Source organism: Labrus mixtus, chromosome 18, assembly GCF_963584025.1.
Source record: "Labrus mixtus chromosome 18, fLabMix1.1, whole genome shotgun sequence".
NCBI lineage: Eukaryota > Metazoa > Chordata > Actinopteri > Labriformes > Labridae > Labrus > Labrus mixtus.
This window is the reverse complement of record NC_083629.1, coordinates 10,632,557-10,653,611: the sequence shown is the minus strand read 5'-3', so window position 1 is coordinate 10,653,611 and position 21,055 is coordinate 10,632,557. Positions and strand designations below refer to the sequence as shown.

The 21,055-nt window shown below is 41.6% G+C and overlaps 1 protein-coding gene across 1 annotated transcript in view; it reads left to right on the top strand.

Moving 5' to 3' along the window:
- si:ch211-195o20.7 (cytospin-A) overlaps positions 1-21,055 on the top strand; it is a 404,502-nt gene that overhangs the window by 98,622 nt on the left and 284,825 nt on the right. The window lies entirely within an intron of this gene.

Below are 21,055 nucleotides of genomic sequence, written 5' to 3'. Positions count from 1 at the left end.
TTGCCTTTTGCCAGAGAAGTATCCGAGACTTACATCGTGAAGGTCAGGGGCTGCATAATGAGCTGGAAAATGTCAGTTATATTACTCCCCATTTAAATAGCAGATTTTCCGGTACCAGGAACAAGGGTGATATTTACCCTTTTCCTGCGCAAGCCCGGAGTAAAGAGTCCTCTAAATCCAGTTGGGGCTGTGAAATTGAGTCGTATGTGTGAGGGAATGTGATTTCCTGGTTCCAGAGAAGAGTGTATCTGCTATGTTATACCAGAGTACAACGAAGTGTTCTTAGACATTAGAAGAAAAAATTCAATACCCTCTCTCCTCTGTGCTTTAGCAGTTCCTACAGTGGCAGAAAATCATAAGAATCACCTACTTGATGCTAAAAGCAGAAACGATGGCAATGAAGATAAGAGGAAAAACAACAGCTAATAAATGCATGATTGATATTCTTCTAATGCCAAAATATATGCCCACTGATGTGACAGAGCAATTACTAATTATTAGTGTGATTATTCACATTTCCCAGCACATTCACACACCGACAGGAATGTCAACGGCTGCATAAATTAGCGTGAGAATAAAACAGCAGAGGCGACAGGGCTGAAATGACAAAAGGGCATCTAAAGGAGAATGTTAATAATGATTCCACTAAAACAATTTCCATTAATTTTCAGCCATCTCACCAGGGAGTAATATCTACATGCCTGAGGCAGGTTTAAATTGCATAGTCTGCCTGAAAGAGGAGACAAGACTCCCCAGTGTCCAGCTTCACTCATCAGAAAAAGAAGACTCGAGAAACACCCATGAGACAGCAACCCAATAGTGGAAGCTAAGATATTAGCCAGGAGAGAGACATAGTGGATACTCTTTGTTTTGAATGATGCTGTGTAACAGCACCAGAGAGGCATGCTGGATTTCCTGATTTGTCTTCACAGACACACTGCCTCAGGTGGACGTCCTGCAAGATTGCAGCTCTGTCTGTGCTGCCTGCTGAGCAGCTAACAGACAATGTCAAAGGTAGGACTTGAATAATACGATCATTTCATATTCTGACTCCCTGCCAGGAAATATGTCAGTTGGACACAGGGTCACATACCCAGTCAGTGTTTGAATGCAAAGCCGGGGCAGCGAGCTTTGCCGAGAGGAGAGGGAAGGCAGCCAGCTAATGTCACAAATACCCACACCGAGGAGCTTCTACGCGACCCCCCCCCCCCCCCCCCCCCCCTTAAGTTATGCCGCAGCCGAGCTGGCTTTGTGCCCCTCTTCACGGCCAATGTGAGCCTGCTTTGCTCCGTGACACTGGGCATGTCTCCTGGGTATGGGCACACCTGGCACACTGTCAGCAGGCACAGGTTTCAAGAGAGGGCAATCAGGGTAGGCAAGGAAGAGACGGGTGCTCTGTGATATCTTTGGGCAACAAATGTCAACGTGCAATAAACAAACTACAGCACTTTGGAGAGCAGGCCAGCTTTACACACAAGCCTTTGACTTGGTTTTAAGACTTATAGAAGCATGACATAGACAGGAGGTATAAAGGGTTAGGGTGTTCCTGGCTAACTCATAATTCGTTCCTGCAAATATTATCTTTTTTTTTTGTCGCACCAAAAAAGAATAAGGGGGTTTATTGTTAGCATATGTATTGAGGGATGGGGACCCTCCACTATGTAATATATTTAACGCATATATTTTTATTTTTTCAACTAATTTTACAGCATGTAAAGGAAACATAAAAGCACCTAACAGCACCAATCACATTTAGCAAATCCTCCCACAGCCACTCATACTAGATCGTATAATAAAAACAAAGTTTCCTCCCAATAAAACTTTTCTAATATCCTGTCCCTCCCCTGCTTCTCCGAGGGGTTGGATGTCTCATTTGCAAGTGAGGGCCAGGAGAAGAGAAGGCTGCCCACCAGCCTGTCCGTCAGAGGAGCTCGCTGGGGAGAGCCTGAAGGAGTGTGTCTGTGTGTGTGTGTGTGTGTGTGTGTGTGTGTGTGTGTGTGTGTGTGTGTGTGTGTATGTGTGTTGATTAATATCAGGAGGGCAGGGCAGTGCTCAGGCTGCGGCTGTCGGTGAGAGCGAGAGAGGACAGTTCTTTTCACTGCCGCCGAGGGAGAAGTCTGCTGGCGGAGGGGGTAATGAGCCAGAAACAGGCTGAGAGGAGAGAGGAGAAGGCTGAGGGGAGAGGAGTGGAGGAGGCACAAGGACAGGCCGCCACATTCTACCCCCCCCCCCCCCACACACTCACCCTTCACTCAATCTCTCTCCTTCCCTTACACTGCCATCTCTCACTCCCCGACAGCAAGCCAAGCACCATCAAGGCTCCCCTGAATTTTTTTTTTTCTTCACCACTTGACACTCATTCCCACTTCCTTCTGTCTGGCTCTCTGTCTCCTCTGCTCTTCATCACTCTCTTACTTGAAAAACACATTTGTGTGTGCTTGTAACCACATATTACAGATTCAGTGCACATGCATCCTTCATGTAAGTAAGGTTAAATGCACACAATGAACACACCAACACATCCTTTAAATGTGAATGTCGATTTTTTTATTATTCTAAATTTGAAATGTGTCTAGCCTTGGCATAACATTTTTTAATTATGCTTTAAATCTCAACAATTTTTAAACTTCCAATTTTATTTTGTAAGCTAGCTAACAAGCTAGACATTTTTGGCTAAGTGTCCAGAAGGATTTCTTATAACCAAGGGCAAAAACATTGAGGTTATTAATGATAGTTATTAAATGTAAAAAGCAACAGAGTCTGCAATATGCTGTGATTAGAAAATAGTGAGGGGAAGAACATACTGAAGAACAGAAAACATAATGCAGTTGTTTAATTGGGTGCATTAAGACTGGTCGTGTGCATACACTCTATGCACCCTGCACAGGTCACAGGATACAAAGATCACCACCCCCTCCCACTCGCTTGAGGTGAATTCTTGAATATAAGCTGCTGCATTCTCACATCAGGTCACTCTGACTTTTTGGGAGGGCAGGAGAATCTCCGGATAAAGTCGTCAATTTATTGATGCAAAGAGTGAAACAATTGGCTGTTTGTGCTCACACATACACATATGTGCTTTCACAGATTTTTGTGAAAGTGTGAAACAAGTGACATACAAAGGGATCAGAAAGGCTACAATACATTTTCAGTATCAGGAAAAAATTACATTTTGAGTCTCCTTTTAAACCTTTCCCGAGGCTTATTTTTGCAACAAACACGAAACACGAAACACGAGAAACGAACAATTGCATTTTGCCAGCTCACTGCATGTTTTTGTGCAGTAAACAAGACACTGAATGCACAGTGCTGAAAAGCACCTCTGGATTGAGTTTTTTTCTGCCACAAACATCTTGAATTGGACAAAAGGGAAAATGATCTAAAAAATTAAAGGGGGTTTATTAGATGTTGGGAAACTGCTGGGCTGGCATACTCTCACCTCTCCCAGCAACTTAATTCCCTGAAACAGTATGTTTCTGTTTAGCTTAGGAGAGCAGACATAAGCTAGCAGCTAGCTGGTGTACAAACCGCAGCTAAAGAGCTAAATATATTTTCCACAAGAGTTCAAAGAAACCTAAACAGAGAAGAGAAAGGTCTTAACTTCTAGAGGCCATATTCATTTCTCAGGTCAGAAACTTTGAGTATTATTCAAAACATTTCTGTACCCTGTTTAAATAAGTAATTCCATACTGTTGCTATAGTCTGCAAAACACTGAAAGAGTTGCAGTAGTTCACCATTATGTGAAGAATACAATGTTCTGAGGCCCTGTAAATCCCTCTCTCTACACCCACACTCGGACAACGTTCATAACAGCGATGGCCCCAGAGCAATAAGCCATAAAAAAAAGACACAGCCACGGGAAAAATGGGGCAGCATGTGCCTTTTTACAGTGGCCAGAGGGCCATGGAGTAAACAAGAGGCCACTGGTTGGGGATTAAGAATGGATGCTCTGTGTTTTGTCGGGTCGTGGTGTCAGGGGCTAGTCTTGCTGTCTGAGAATATTACCCTCAGGATGATTTTTTTTTTTTTCTAAGAGCATTGTCCACTGAGCTGTGTGTTTTCTGGGTGGAGGATTGGGCTGTTTGGGGAGCATCAGCGGAGAGAGGATGAATCCACTAAGACTTATGAGGGAGAGCTGGGCATGGGGGGATGAGAGGGGGCAGGAAATAACATGAGCAATTTCATAAATGGAAGGGAGAGGCTGTGACTTCCTAAATCGTCTGTGAAAGACAGAGGGAGGGAGTGGTGGAGGTGGTGGTGGTGGTGGGGAGATTGTGGGTGAAGGGGACGACGGAGAAAAAGATGGAGGGAGGCCAGAGGGAGCGTGACGCAAAGTGTGAAAGAGACAGATGAGGAGAGCCGGGGCTTGGTGGTAAATGGATATAACTGGGTGAGGGAAGCAGGGGCATAGTGAGAAAGAGAGAGGCTGGAGAGATGAAAAGATGAAGAGGGCAGATTTCCCACCAGCTGAGTGAGCACCTCTATTACCCTTTCCCTTTCCCCCCCCCCATGCCTCCCTCAGCCGCCCTCTCCCCTCCTCTATCTCTGTGTCCTATCAGCCTCAGTGTGGCATCCTCTCACATCAGATTAGCTCAAGCCCAGAGAGATGGCTCAAACTCCTCTGTCAAAGTTATTTAAAACACATCTGATGCTGAGGCCACGCTCCGCTCTGCTCCCTCCCACCATCTGTCTTTCTCCCTGTAACGTCCTTGTCATGGACAAACTTAAGCTGAGGCTGGAGCTCCAGCCTTGGCAGCTCAGCTGGGATGCTTATCTCCCCATGGCGTAGTAAGTCACTATCAATCAAACATGAGGGTGCAGGGGAGGACCTAGGTGTGGCAGGAGGCAGTAAGGAAGGGGGACTGCAGGTGACTTGCATAAATCACCAGCCTGGGGGAAAGATGTCATAGATAAACATGACCTGGATATTCAGATTCATATTTCCTCTTTGAGTGCAGATTTTAAAAATGACCCTCCAGAGGAAAAGCCCATTTAAAAGTAGTTTATTTTTTATCATAAAGACAAATGACTTTACCAAAAAAACATTGGCTTTCTATCCTTTTTCTATTATTATTTATTTTATTCCTTGCAAATCGATGAAAACATTTTAGGTGAGAGTGGACCACTGCAATCCAATAGAGAAGTTAAGGGAAGCTTGGCTTTATAGAGGCATGCCTGCACATTGACCAGCACGCTATGGATGACTCCTGTGAGTGAGAGGAACAGATCACGCCATGAGCCACTGTGTCAAGACTTCATCCCTCCTGATGAGGGAGGCCAGTTCAACGTGGCATGGCACAGCCCGCTGCAGCCCATTTTCTGACAGAGACGGCTGCTTGAGCTCTCAAGTCATGGCCTCAGTGATGAATGGCCTCCACTGCCGGGGAAAGAAAGGAAAAGGGGGCCTGGGAGCCCTCCGAGGATCAATACGTACGCACAGGAGGACCTGCTTCGCATGTTAAAAACCCCTGATCCAGCCCCAGCCCCCTGCTTGCCTGCCCTGCTGTCTCCTGCATAACTGACGGACAAGCCTCTGGGAGCGAATGGGCGGAGAACTGGGGCTGAGGAGGGGGGATTTCAGAGTCTGTATGTGTGGGTGCATGTGTATCTACATGAAGTGTGTCAGCAGGTTTCTAGAGGGGCTGGCATGTCAGCAAACTCAAGGTCGACACTGGCACACACAAGCGTAAGAAGCACACAGACACACACGCTCACACAACTCTGCAAATCTAGCCACTGTCGGTGCTCTGAAAGGGGCCACACTGTGACATGGTAATTCAGAGGTGTCTAAGGAGATTGATATCCTATTAATGAGCCCAAAACAATGACTAGACTAATGAGCTTATAATGGGAATATTGAATGCATGGGAATGGGATTGGGCCTTGTGTGAGCCAAGAAGGGGGACCATTGAATGAGAGCCAATGCACAAGGGCTAGAGGGCTAAAAGCTTGAGACGAATACAAACTGCAAGGGGCGTAGCAGGGGCTGTAAGGGTAGTGCTGTGTGGAGGGGTGCAGTCAACCCAAATCAATACACCCCTACCCGGCTTGCCTGGTTGGATTTGTGATATACGAGAGCTGGCGACCCTTCTGAGCATAAATAAAACATGAAAATGCAACAAATTATCAGGCCGAATGGACAAAGATCTATTCACTGAGTAATGTTGTATTTTTTTATTTGTCAGATCAGTCTGGGGAGGGAGGGACTGATTGTTAGCCTGCATCCAATTTGAGTCAGCCGAGTGCTGAGATGTGATTCAGCTTCTGTTTGTGAATTAATGAATTAATCAAAGACTGGCTGGTTGGGGAGGGGGATGAGAAGCGAACCGAGCAAACGAGAGAACCGCAAGCTGTGACGGGCTAATAGCTGCGAAAGGAATTACAGTCCAATTGCTCTGTTTTATTCTGGCCCTAATGCTGCCGAGGCCCTTTGCTGCGAGCCGGCAGCCCCTCTGTGTGATTTGATTCCATTTGGAGAGCCTTATTTTCCTCTTGATCTCACACATTAAGGACCTTGCTATTCACCAGAACAGGGAAAAAAAAAGAAAAGCAAGAGGACAGTCAGAGCAATGGAATGGATTAGCACACAGCTGTTGAGACCGGGCAGGTCAATGTTTTAAATCTCTGAACCTGTCCGCTTAAATCTGCTGGCCTGTACTTCACAGACACATGTGGATCTAAAAGGGAAGAATAGCTCTGAGCGAGATGGATGAATAAAGAGCCTCTGGTGCCCTGTTAAATAGGTGCAAAGTCAAATCATCTTTAAAACTGGTAATAAAAAAAAATGTAAATGTAAAAATTTGTCAACATGGAAAATATCGTTACTTTGACCATGAAAGATCCAATTCTTGATTATCTTGAAAAAGCATGTTGCAGTCCTCAATGTGGGATATTTGCATGCTTAAATGTATTGGATAGGGTTCCAAACACTTAACTTCTAGTACAGCACATCTAGCTTTCAATCTTGAACTCCACGCTAATAAATAAGACACAATGTTGACCTTCAGCCGACAGATGTCTCTGCTGTCTGTGAGAGTGTGTGTTGGATGCTGAGGTAAGGGATGGAACTTTACCAGCAGTGCTTGTCTGCCCACAGCGCAGTCGGCCAATTATCCCTCTTAATTATCTATTGACGAGGTGGAATTGATGTTTTTGGAGCGCTGATTGGATAATCAGGAATGTTGGCCACAGTTATTCTCCTTGGCTGGTCTCACTCATCTGTCCAATCTGGTCTCCTTGTTTGAGTAATCTGCTCAGTTGCACAACACTGTCCTGCTAAACAATAATTCATTTTCTCCCCTAGTGAAAGGCAGGGGAGATGTTCTATGTCGATACTGAAGTTAGAGTGATGATATGTGTTGTGGTTCATGGGTTTACTTAAACACATCACAAGAATGTTCTTACAATGGACCAATATTTGTAGAAGCCCAAGTGGTAACCTTTCCATTCTGCTCCGTTCATTAACCTCCACCTTTATCTGCAGACAGGCCAAAGCTTCTTACAGGGGTTCCATTTCCAAAACAGACACATTCTGAACAAAGGAACTTAGCTACATTCATTTCTGCCCAGCCCCCCTCTCAACCCTCTTTTCACATCAGCAGCCTGTTTTCTTTAGCTGGCACAGGACCAGGCAGAAACTGGGAACAGGAGAGCACAAGAGTGGAGTGACACTGATTGTGCCTCCTCTAATTAAACCCTACCTGACCCCAGTGTTGGGACATCATTAGTTCTCCCTTGTAATCATCACACAGCAGCAATTACATTCTGTTTGGTCCCATTTGCATTTCACAAGATTTCCCTGAACAATCAAAGTCAAATTGGGAAAAGAGAAAGACACCAAATAACCACGGAAGTCCAAAAAAAAGGCTGTTCCATTCGATTTCAAAATAGTGTTCTGCTTTCGATTATTGCAAAAAGAGAAGGCCCTTTTGCAAAATATCAAGCGAGTATCAGTGGCTCGGATTTTGGTCTAACACCACTTTCCCATTAATCATTAATGCTATCATGATGTTGTCTTTATTGAGAGGAAGGTTTACCCATTTTTGACCAAAAAATACAAGCACAGTAATGTCAAACAGCTAAAAAACACACCATCCTTATATTCTACGAAGAAGCAGTATCGGGATTATTGCAGTTCCTCTCAATTTTGCAACAGAGAGGGGGGAAGACAGACAGAAACTCAGACACTAAAAATAATCACACTCCAGAATACTCCACTGCAGCAACCCTACGTCTCCCTACTTTCAGAAAGTACACTACCTGGAAACACACACACCAGTGCAGAATAGAGCCATCTATGTAAGTATGTACTTCAGGGGAAGTGCAAAAGGGCAGATCCTCCATCGGTATTCCGGGTGACAGAAATGTGTGTTGGGATAGCGCTTCTCTCCCTGAGATGCTGTCTACACAGACACAGTCATACGTCACAAACATAAAAGAGCGCCCTTTGAAAGCTCAAACACACTGTTGGCATTCGAACAAGCCGAAGGAGACTTTTTCCTACCAGCTCCTCTCATTCGTCTACTGTTACTAAATCTGACAACAACAGCAGAGTAAGGTCGCTGTGTTAAGAAAAGAGTTATACTGACAAATACCCCACAGGCCTGTTGCTTTCGAGGCAGTACATCATCAGACGTACATTAATATCTCCAAGCTGCAGTAAATAGAAACATTGTCATTATTGAAAGAGTGAACACAGCTGTGGGATAATGTTAAGGAAATGCACATATCTGCATGAAAGAAATCAAGATTCAAAACTGATTCTATGTGTCATAGATGAATACATATGTTTCAGTTTATGATCAGACTATTGTGTATTGTTCAGGAAAGAAAAATATATTTCCTCATGATGCTGTGAAGCAAAACTTGTAATGTTCACATTCACATTCTTAACGCATCAAAATATTGTCAGGGTATCGACACTCCTGTGTCAATCCCTTCCCGTGTGACGCCCTCAACTGGCTTTTCTCTCCCAAACCAATCTCCACTCAAGCGTTTCTAATCTCTGCAAAGTCTGTTGAGAGACACTGCTGTGAGATGGACTCTTAACTGTGACTTGGAACAAGATTATCTGACTGATATACTGTGAGATGCATTCATTTGTTTAGAGATGGAGTTTGAGAAGGTGACAAGGTGGCTGCCTTACAAATCAAATCACAAACCTTCAATAGGACAGAGGTTACAGTAGTTGGGGCTATTAAGGACTTCTATCATTGAACTTCATAATCAAATTAAAAACTGTGCTCTCCAAACCACTTCAGGGTTATGAAAGAAACTGGTCATGTGCAGATTGCTGCATTACTGATTCTGGAAGAAATAAGATCAACATGCACACATCCAAGGTTTGATCTATTCATCTGCCATGGAGCACATACATACAGGATTAATGATTTCTTAACAACACATCTATTCACTGGGGGTTACCCATAAATCTCTGCCCTCTGACAGAAGCAAAAAAATAGGTTTTAGTGTTAGATGACATAAAGGTTCTGCTCCTTCATAATACTAAAAGGAGACCTCGGCTTCTTCTTTTTATTCATGATTAACGTTTTTCCAGCTTTTTTTGTACAATACATTTCAGAGCTTTGGTTCACCTTAAAAAATACAAAAAGGATACACATAAATCTTTCATAAGGCATTCACTTGTATTGATATGACTGACACCCAATTTTCTTTTTAGCTATTTGAATTTACATCCAATGAACATTTTGTAATTCTGCTTCAATTCAGTTTACATTGTTATATTTACATCCAATCAAAAAAATAAAAAGCTTGTATTTTTGCAAAATTAGAGTAAATAATACATAAATTACTTGATTCATTTAAAAATCTTCAAAAATTCTTGTCAGCTTTTTGTTGTTGTTGACCAATTAAAAACTTGTACCACTCTAGCTGCAGTCAATGTTTTAACTGCTACATGGGCTGTTACACTTTTTAGCATGTGATGTAAACAGCAAGGCTCACACTGTATGGCTGATTATGTACAGTCATGAGAGAAGAGCACACTGATCCAGTGACACAGGAAGCTTCTCTCATGTGATTCAAGAAGCACAGAGTATTTGTATGCCTCCATGCATTTCATTACTATCACATGAGCATGGTGCTAGCTCTCCTATTAAATGTAAACCTTAGACAGATGATGCTGCCACAAGCTACACATAAACACTTATACACAGTCAGTTTTGACAACACAGCTTTGTCAACTTCAAGATAGCCACAAAGTCAATCCGATTTCCTCCAAAAAGACACTCCAAAAAGACAGTGAATGTTGATCAATAAAAAGTGGGAACAAAAAGGACAGATTGGCAAGAAATTATAAAACTATACGATAAACCATCAGAAAAAAAGCACAACAGTGAAATATGTAGATGTCCCTGTGTATAAATTCAGTGTGAGGAGCATCACAATGAATTCTATCTTTATATTTTCACTTCACTGGCCCACATTAAGCTATACAATAAAATGAGCCTCTCTTTGAAATTGCAATTACTTTCTGAGGAAATTAATCATATAAAGGAGCAGTGTGATAAGAACTGCTAACAGGTTATTACAGCAAGCCGTGTTCATCATGGCTAAAAACTTACCTCATACCATCAGGAGGGAACAAAGTGCATTCTGGAGCCAGATTTCACATTAAGGCAATTTAAAATATTCCAGACTGCCTAATTTAGGGGTCGGACTTCTGTGTAACTTAATTCGACAAGATTAATTATACAATTAAATCCAAACTTCTCTCAATTATGTGGAGAAATGCTGCCTGCCTGCTCGGGCCGACCCTTCACCTTTGCAGAGGCGAGGTACCTGATAAGCATAATTTCACCAGGAGCAGGAGAAATTGCTGCCTGTTTTGTTGCCGTGCTCGACTCAGCACATTATAGTTCTTAATTGCTGGCAGACTTCGTAACTGTGCCCTTGACAGCTGAAGGCAAAATGTTATGCCATTCACTCGTATATTACGGGACGTGCAGGAGCTCTTTCCTGAGTGACAGGACAATCCAGTGAAACAAAAGACTTAATTGTGTGTCAATTGATTCTGTAATTACAATTGGCAGGCTTGCCACTTCAGTTTCATTGATTTATCATCTGTGACGAGTGAGTACTTCATGACATAATTTGGTGTAAGCGTCATATTAGTCCATTTAATCTCCAAAATATGGGGTCATGGAGGTCAAGGAGGGTGACCTACAGTATTTTAGTAGGCCAATAGTTGGGTGAATAGTCTGTTTACGCTATGTTCTCCCTCTTGAAAACGTATTTCTTCTCGACTGTCCTTTAATACAAAACGATACCTGTTAAATAGCCACTGACATCCAAAATGCAGGACCCCTACTAACCGCCAACATGGCTTTTTCATATTTATATTGAGCCTATAAACTGAACCAGCAGGAATGAGTTACAAAGAGCAGGTGGGCTCATCCTCCTTGACAAGTGGCCATTATCAACACAATTCTCAGAGTGAAAGAGGGAAACCACCTGGGATGGGTGTAAAACCTCTTTCAAAGACCTTCAAAATCCCAGTTTCTCCCCTCGCTCCCTCTCTCTCAATCCCTCCCTGTCATCATTTTATTCGCCCTCTCTCTGCTCCCTCCAGAGGAGAGGGGGGAAAAAGGGGGCTGGGGCTTTGGAGGGAGTTTAGGTGTACTTGACCTTAATCTGCCCAGCAGTGAGTTTCAGAGAGATGACATGCAACCTCGTAGGTAAAGGGCAATTGTTTCTCTTTCCCTCTTCTGAGAGCCAATTTACAGCCCCTGGGGACTTTTTTTCCAAAGCTGCGAACTATTTCAGGTTCTGCCACATTGTTTTTGATTCACTCGGCTGGAAGGAGCTAAAACAGCAAGCTCCTTCTCTTTCCTTTCTCTCAGTCCTCCCTTGGTCCATTAAATCCCGTTCATACCTCCTGTAACAGAGGAGTGTATAGTATTTGCATTTCACAGACTACTGTATGTGTATCCTGCAATATAAAATGTGTTGCTGCCTATTGCTATGGCTATTACAAGGAATAGGCAATAACATTAATCTTGTAGACGCCCATCAGCTGGAAGTGAGAATAAAACACCAATAAGGAAATAAATCCCATCAGTGATATCTTGTGTGCCTCAGGTCATGAATATGAGATGCCCCCAGCAGAAAAGAGCCAATAAATTCTGGAAAGCAAGAAATTCAGAAGAGTCAAGATGACGCTAACGAAAAGAAAACTCTTTTTAGTGGCATTCTGTGCAGCTTAAAGCATAGTGTCAGATTTTCTACTTAAAGCTCAAGTGCCATGGCTGATTAGCAAGTTGACTATTTAACATGACCCAACAGTTGTCAGATGCCCTGATTCGAACAAATCATTAGCAGACAATTCTATTTCCATCAGCAAACGGCACAGAAACAAGAGCATCCATGTTTCCAATTGTAAACAAAGAATTCATTCATACAAGAAAATTGAAATCAATTTGTCAAAAGACAGCCACAAAGCTCTGATAGATTTGCCTCATGCTCATATAGAAGAACCGAGAAGTAATGCATATTTAACAATGTATAAAGGCAGAGAATTAACCATGAGACAGGTCCTGCTGAGCCAATGGGGCCCATGAATTAATAATTTGGAGTGAAGTTATTAAGTTATTTGTTAACAGTAAATATTCTGTATGTGTCCCTGAGAGCATGACTTTTTAATAATCTGGAGTTTTTAAACTTTAATGTTTTGCTCAGTTCTGGAAATAATGGTGCTTAGCTGTAATTGATTCTTCTGGAGTGGAGTAATTATGATGGCTGTGTCATTGAAGCCCGATCGACTAGGCCCTGGGTGATAGGATAGAGAGAGAGAGGGAGAGAGAGAGAGAGAGAGAGAGAGAGAGAGAGAGAGAGAGAGCGAGTGCATCAAAGAGAGATTTTGAATAAGTGAAGGAAAGACATGGTGGAGATGTAGGTTCGGATATGTCTCTTGACAGATAGGTTGATAAAACTGGAGGCAGAATATTAGATACTGGTGGGAATAGCCTCCATCACTGAGCTATCCATCTTCTTATCCTCATTTTTTAGGCCTTAAATCCTTTATGTCCACTGGTCCTGCTTGTTTAGAAGGTTTCAACCTAGCTCCTTCCTTTGCCTTGCTCATATCCATCTGTTTGCAACTCTTGCCCCTGAATGTTTCTTGCTTCTAGCAGGTCACTATGCCAACGGGCAGCAGGCAGAGTCATTCTGCAGGGTTGTATTTAATCCATCAGGGCTCAGTATTAATTACTCAGACATCCACAGGGCTCTGAAGTGGGTTGATGTACACTTGCTCTGCTCTTTTAAGAGCGTGATCCGACAACTATGTGCACAATCTTAGTCTAGAACTCAATACCTTCGCTTACAATATGTTAGAAGTCAGACACCCTAACAACAAGTTCTAACCAGCAAACAATGCATTCCGTAGAGCACAGGGCAGGACGCAGCAAAGTAAAACAAACACACATGGCAGACCCCCACCCCCAGGTAAAGGTATACGGTCATCTGCAACTGATGGGGGCCAAGAACACACCACTTCATGGGGACCGTCAGGAGAGAAATGCCAATTGTCTGTTGGGTTAAGTCCCTACAGCCATCAAACACACACACACACATAACATGCACACACACACACGCATACAGGGTCCTGTCTAGAGTGGCATAGCAGGCCCTGGTCACAGCTGCTCTCCCCCGCCTCGGGAGGAATTGCTTCCATTTGGCCTGTCACTTTGGCCAGGGCCACTGTGGCTTTTCTCATTTGTCAGAGAGTGGGGGCGATCCTCTGGCTCTAACGGCTAATCTGCAGCCGCAGGCCACACGAAACACACACACACACAATTTTCTCTCATCTGACTGATATAGGTGTTAGTTCACGAGGGTCTTTTTACTCTTTCCATTCAGCGAGGGGGAAACCAGAGCAACAAGTAAGACACAGACTTAGAGAGATGTCAACAGTATCAAGGTCGAGGATACACTCTCATGGAGCTCCGTTTGAGATATCTTCTTATTATTCACACAGGCTGAATTATAATGAGATTATATTCTCACAACTAGTGCCAAATCCTTTTTGCTGTTGACTTGAAGAACTACAAACAACACACATAGGTAATTGGACATGGTCTCTGTAATTATCATCTGATGGAGGCACAAAATATTGCTTTAACTGTAACACCAAGCAGTCTGAGATGCACATTCTCTTACATGCATGAGCGCTCAGTTAGCACTTGATTAGGAGGAGAAATGATTCAGTGGGTCTCAGAGAGCGATATCAAGGTCCAAATGAACATGAAATTGCCTGTATTCATAAATAGATAGAGAATATTCCTTGAGATCAACTTTGTCTTGCTTGATTTTATTACAGTATATCGTGGAATAATTACACCATAACAGTCTAGCAATAGCGGCTAGTAACATTTAATAGCACTGAGGGAACGGCGCAGTCCAATTAAAGAGCTGTCACACAAGGCTTTGAGGGAAACATGGCCAACGTGCTGTGCCAAAGCCGATCCTATCATTAGAGGCTGCCATGGCTTTGAGGTACAAATGCTTTCAAGTCTTTCTTTCCGCTGCAGTCAACATGTGATGGCTCTGCTTGATTATTAGTCCGTCCTAAATCTACTATCAATATGCAGCAACCTGTGAGATCTATATTGGAATGAAAATGTATTCCTATGATCAAAGGCAGTTCAAATTGGTTTGTCTCTCAAGATAAAAAACAAGAAAGCCAAGGCTCTCTTGAAGGTTTTCATATGGAGAGCAAAAGAACAAATCCCTGGGCATTGAAGGGGACACTGTGTCAGGACTAGGGCTGTGCATGATTAGTAGACTACACTATTAAACATTACCACCCTTGTAAGTTGGCACAAGTATTTCTATTTGGTTGAACTAATCATTAAATATTTTTATAAATGTAGGCCCACAATGCCTGATAAATGTTGGGTCTCAGCTTTAACCCAGCCACCCGCCACTAGCCGGGGCTGTAGCTAGGTTAATGAGTATTCTCTCCCATTCTACTGCCTGGATGTAAACCAGCACAGTTGATGGCACCTTGTAGAAGGAGGGCAGGTAAACTGGCAAATTACCAATTGTCTGGAGCAGTGCATAATCACATTCTTAGCAGGCATGTGGATGTTAACCTGCTAGGAGGATCAAAGGCTATGTTGTCTGCAGTGCTAACATGAGCCACACTCAGTAAACTAATTTGACACAGTGTACCCACAAGATGCACATCTCAAAGTATCATACATTACAGCGGGATTTAAAGTAGTCGTTAATTGAATGATTGAAGAATGTGACGAACTGTTTCAAACAGCAAATAAAAGGGTACATGTTATTGGACAGTGTTGTGTCATGGTAAATAAGATTTGCTTTGGGCGCTGGTTTAGCTCAGCTGGTAGAGCAGATGCCTCATGTTTGGTGTCAGGACCGGTATCCCCCACTCTCTCACCCCTTATTGCCTGTCTCTGTCTCCGCCCCCCCGTTCAAAATAAGTTGTGTTTTGACTATTTTTGGAGACTTTTATTACCACAAGGCTTGTCGAGTAGTCTTAATTCAAGTTCAAGTTCTGTTAAATCAACTGGGAAATTAGTTGCTGGGAACATCCATTGTCAGCAAATCAGCTACAATATAAAAAAAAAAGTATTTGAAAATTATGACCAGACAATATCATTTATTTGGAGCCAGTCTAACTTCGGGTTCTGATAACATTTCAAGGTGAAGCTAGTTTTGTTTTGTTTTTTTGCAAGAGAGTCATGCACATGTATATCGTTAGTGACTGACGCATCTGAGATTTGGGAGGAAAGACAAAAGATTTGAGTACCTGGGATTTAGTGAACCTCTGGAAACTTCTGCCATCTCTTCGCTGACCTTGAGCAAGTACACTTTGTAGAGTATAATGGTCAGGAACTCCTTTAGAAGATAGAGGTGTAAAAGCACAGGAGTTAAAGAAGTAGCTCCACATCTTTGGCTTTATAATTACATTCTCTACCTGGAAGCTGCTTCTGAGCTCAGTGCCTCTTGTAAAAAAAAAAAACAAACATAGGTAATCATGTAAGTTACTATCTATAAAGTTGAAATTGTCACACACATTGATCAAAGTCTCATCCTTAATGTACAAATCATTGCAAAACATATTAAAGAAACCATCCTTTGAGTGATGGTCATAATTTTATAAGTATTTCTGACAACCTTAATGCATTCCCAGGTTTAATTATTTCTTAATATTGACATTTCTAATTAAGCTGCATAATTGGAAGGCCTGTGTTCAGTGGCAATCATTTAGGCAGGCACTGAAAAATTAATATAAAAATTATTAATGAATACTACCGCTTTTAATTGCTGTGTACCCATATTCATAATTGCTGCCGCATCCTCCTTGAAATGACATGGTGACAAATACAAGTGTCATGTCAGCGCTTTCCTTCTTCATCTCACACCTCAATCAAAGCTAAGCCATTTCACCTCAGCAACGAACACTGAAACAAATTAAAGTCCCATTCATTTTCCACCTTCATTAATGCATCTTGTTTCCAAGGTTACAATCATTTAGTAACTGTGGAACAAATACATTCAAAGAACAGCAGCTTTGATATTTGCAGAGGAAGACGAGGATGGAGCTTACTGGAAAAACAAATCAGCCAAGAGTTTTAATCCTCTGGCTCCAAAGTGTTCCGCACATGTTTATCACTAAACAAAGCCTTTTTCATCTGAACAAACATTTTAATATTAGATTTTAGAAGCTTATGCCCACCGACTACTGTTCATAATTCAAACCCAGCCTTGTCAATGTTATACTAGAAGGTACATACTGCATTCAATAGTCCATATCCAAATGCTGACAGGAGACAGTATGAGCAGTTGCCGCACAATGTCATTACATTCCTAGTGTTTCCTCCTGTGGCTTGATGTGACAACACCAGACACAATGACCCAATTTGGCTGAGTGGCTATAGGGGGGTGCCAATAGTAGGTTGTATCATAAATACTGTTCAAAGGCCCTCTTACAGGCAATAATGCAATTTATTTTAAGTAATGAAATGCGGCAATATAAAATGTCAAAATTTGAAAGTGTTTACACACCACATTTGCTTCTTTTCTCACATCTAAAGAGGAAAAAACAGAGCCTAAAGAAATGCAGGGGCTGGAGGTGGTGGGGGCAATGATGAGTTCTCTGACTAGCCTCTTTCGCATGCAAATCATATCTGAATTTCTCATTAGCATAAATGCATGAGCAACTTTAAATGCTTTTAATTTTCAATCTCGCCAAGCAGAGGAGTAATTTGTCACTGTCAGGATGGGAGACTAAAAGGGGGGGGAGACCAAAGGGAGCCAAGGACTCCATGCTAAACTGAAATCACAGAAAATTTCTGATTTACTAATTGACTGATGTGCAGTTCAGTCAAGTTGCCTTGAAGGTGTAAATAATTCTGTGTATATTCAAATGGCAAAAATGAGAGAGTGTGGGGTGGATGCGGAAAAGCACATTAGGCTACATGATGCTTTTCCCCAGGCCATCCTTTTTTCTGCTGATTTTAATTCCCAGCCTTTCACATTTTCACTTTATCCCGTTAAAGGGCTGCAAGTTTTCTGTTTTAGTGCATAATCACAGATAATCAACTGGAAATTAAAAGAAAATGTCACATTTTCTTTTACATCTCTTTGCCATTACACGAAAAGAAGAAGCTCAAAGCTATTCAGCAGTAGAGCACAAAAACATTCCAGCTTATCTCAGAAGCATTTTTAAGTCGCTTCAAATTTTATCTCCATTCTTTCAAGATGTGAGATCAATTGACACTGCACTCTGAAGTCTAAACCACTAATGCCTCACAATTTTTTTTTAACAAAGCCGTTCAGGTTCAGAAAAACCTTGTGAGCTAAATTTAGCTGTAGGTGAAAACAGGGAAAATATTTAACAAGCTTACCATTTAAATGACTGCAGCCAATTATGAACACATAATTATTATTCAGTAATAAAACTGAAGACAGCAGCAGCATGGTGCTAGCTGCTTACCCCAAATGCAGAGATCTTATGGGTTTCATTGGTCTGAACAAATACTGCCAGTCTTGATGAACTACATGCCATATTCAACTCCACAAGGTTATCAAAGAATGAGTCCTGTTTCTCAAGTTGACCACGCACGAACACAAGTCGTTCTAACCTCACACCTCCTGTGGATATGAAAGGCAGACGATTTAGATTTGGTGTAAAAAGAGATGTGACACACATAAATGTAAAATCATAACAAACAATTAAAAAAGTGTCTGGTTTTATTAAATTAAGGGTTCCAAGGTAACGCTTTTTATGCAGTGCGCAAGGTTAGCTTCAAGAAGGATTTAGGTGCTGTCATTGAATTCAACACAAGCCAAGGTAAGCGTTTTGCAAGTGTGTTCCCACCACCACATTCAACATGTATGAGAACACCCCATTACCTTTTTAGTCTGTGTTGCAGATCAAGCTGGTTGGTGTGAGCATTTGGCAAACTGCACTGAGTGCATTCAGCTCTTCAACTACCCACATCATGCTGGAAAACTGATGAAACTGGAAAAATAAAATAAAGAAAGAACATAAATAAGAATGTCTAAATCGGTTGTAGTTGACTTTAGCTTGTCTAATCTTACGGGAGCGGTTTGCAAAAACTATGCAAATGTTCTTTGGCTCAATTTAACAGTGCCATAGCTATTAGTACATTGAACTTTATCCACTCCTCTGAAGATTAACCTTTGGATTTGATGTCAAGTTTTTTACCTTTTCTCTAACAAAGCATCAAAGCAACATCTTCCTAAAAATTTGAATTAAAATTTGGATAAAATGAATGCTTACTTTAACCTATTATCAAGCATATTAGGAGTGCAACGCAGTTAAATTGTTTAATCAAATCGATAAATATTTAAAAAACATATATTTCTTTCTTGGTGTGATAAACTAATCTGAACTCTAAACTTACTGGGTTAGCGTTTTATCTGCCTTCAACATGATAGGTGATATGAAAGCAAGCCAATAATAATAATTATACTAGCCGCTTAGTTTTTCAATAGTACAAGTCAGCTGTGTTTGTATATATAATCATAAAAAATGTGTACCTGACATTGGGCAATTATTACTGTTGTTTTCTGGGTCTGTTTTAGAACCAAGTGCGGTTAATTAAACAAGGTGTAGGGAGAGCTAGCTAGCTCCTCCACCTGTCGTCTGCAGTAAGAAGAGGAGATGATATCGGATGCACAGGTTCAACCATCAGGGGCTGCCAATCATAATAGCTCAGGTTCCTTGAGTCGGAATTTAAAGTTGAGTGCAGTAGCCTACATGACAGCACATCAGGGCAATCAGTAACTGTAATATATTTATTTTTCATCTACACCTGCTGCAGTAAAATTAAGATTATAATTTTAAATAATATTACTAAACTGAAAATGTAGGGGTTTTTTTATAAAGAAAATGTATTCAGTCCAGAGGAAAAATCCTGTTAGGCCCACAGCTTATTTAGACTGTGCAATCATGATAAAGTGTCTTTAAGAGAAATCGAGATACAATAAACTAAATAGCATAATTCATTTGAATAAAGGTCGAAACACAAAGTAAAGGTAGATGTATTTTTGTACAATACAAGAACAGTGGCCAACATTTTCAAATAAAGTAGCCTATAATCATTTGACCACACGAAAACAAAACAAAAACAGCCTTCATATGGTCCGCCCCGTAACTACTTGGTGCAGTATACATTCCAGCATGAAGTTCAATGCAAGCAGCATGGGAAGAAAAGGATGCTGTGCAAGTTGTGTTCATTTTTACATCGGGCGTATACTGCCCTCCAGTGTTGGAAGGATGAATAGTCGATAAAGAGGGTGCTCACAAGAAAAGCAACAAATGTTCTTAAGATTAAGATTAACCTTTATTGATCCCTGCAAGGGGAACTTTCAGTTTGTACACTCTGTAGTCATGCAACACACACATAGGCTGAAGTATATATACACACATGCACACAAACAGGATGCTATAGACATGCACTTACGGAGAGATGTCAGAGTGACGGAGCGGCCCACAGCGGGCGCTCCTGAGCTGGTGGTGGGGAGGGGGTTTGGTGCCTTGCTCAGGGGCGCCTGGGCGGTGCTTAGGAGGTGATCTGGCGCCTCTCCGGCGGACTGAGCCACTGCCGCCCCTTAGTAAACCAATCGAATCAAACGATAACAAATATTCACCAAATATTCTTTTTTTAAGGTCAGAGATTGGGGTAATTTTATATCTTGAAAGACAAACAGCAGTTTTGTTTTGTAATATCCATGAACAACAAACTAAAAAACGTGATCATGAATTTTGAATAATACAGTAAGGTATAGTATAGATTTCCTTAATGTTACTAAAAAGAATGTGTCTCATTTTAAAACACGAGTTATTCATTATTATGCATAATCAGCATTCAGCACTATAGGTCAGGTCAAAAAAATGTGTTTTGATGGACTATCACCAAAAAGGTTTTATATCATGGGATTTTGTTGATTTGTTTTGTAGAGTCTTGAAAACACAATAGCCTACATTTTAATATAGCCTAATCATAAGCTCGCTCCATAAAAGTAGACTCAAGACGAACTGATCTTCATATTTTTAAACTCTACTGTTGAATTTCAACTTTTTACCTTTTTTCAGCAAAATATTTGCCACGTCTTTTTCTCTTTCACCCGAAAGTAAAACAAAAAAAGTAGATCTTACCATACCATTGAGAAGCACCCATAAGGGTCCGTTCCACTTGCTTTCAGTCATGTCAGCTAATGGTGACGTCTTTAAGAAATCGACCCAAATGAATCTTGGGAAATGAAGGAAGTGTGCCACTGTGTTGTAGTTGCGCCATGTGACCACTTGGGTGACTTTCCTATGGCAACAGTGATTCCCTGCGAAATAAAGTCCTGTCACATAATCCTTTCATAAATGCAGGGACAGAAAAACCTCCAAAAGTCACATTGTGTTAACAAAATCAGCAGTTTTTAATGTTAACAACACTCACCTTTGTTCATCACAGCTGTTTCTGAGGCGTAACTTACAGTAAAAAACGTATTTAATGTTCTGTTAACCACATTTTTGTGTTCTGC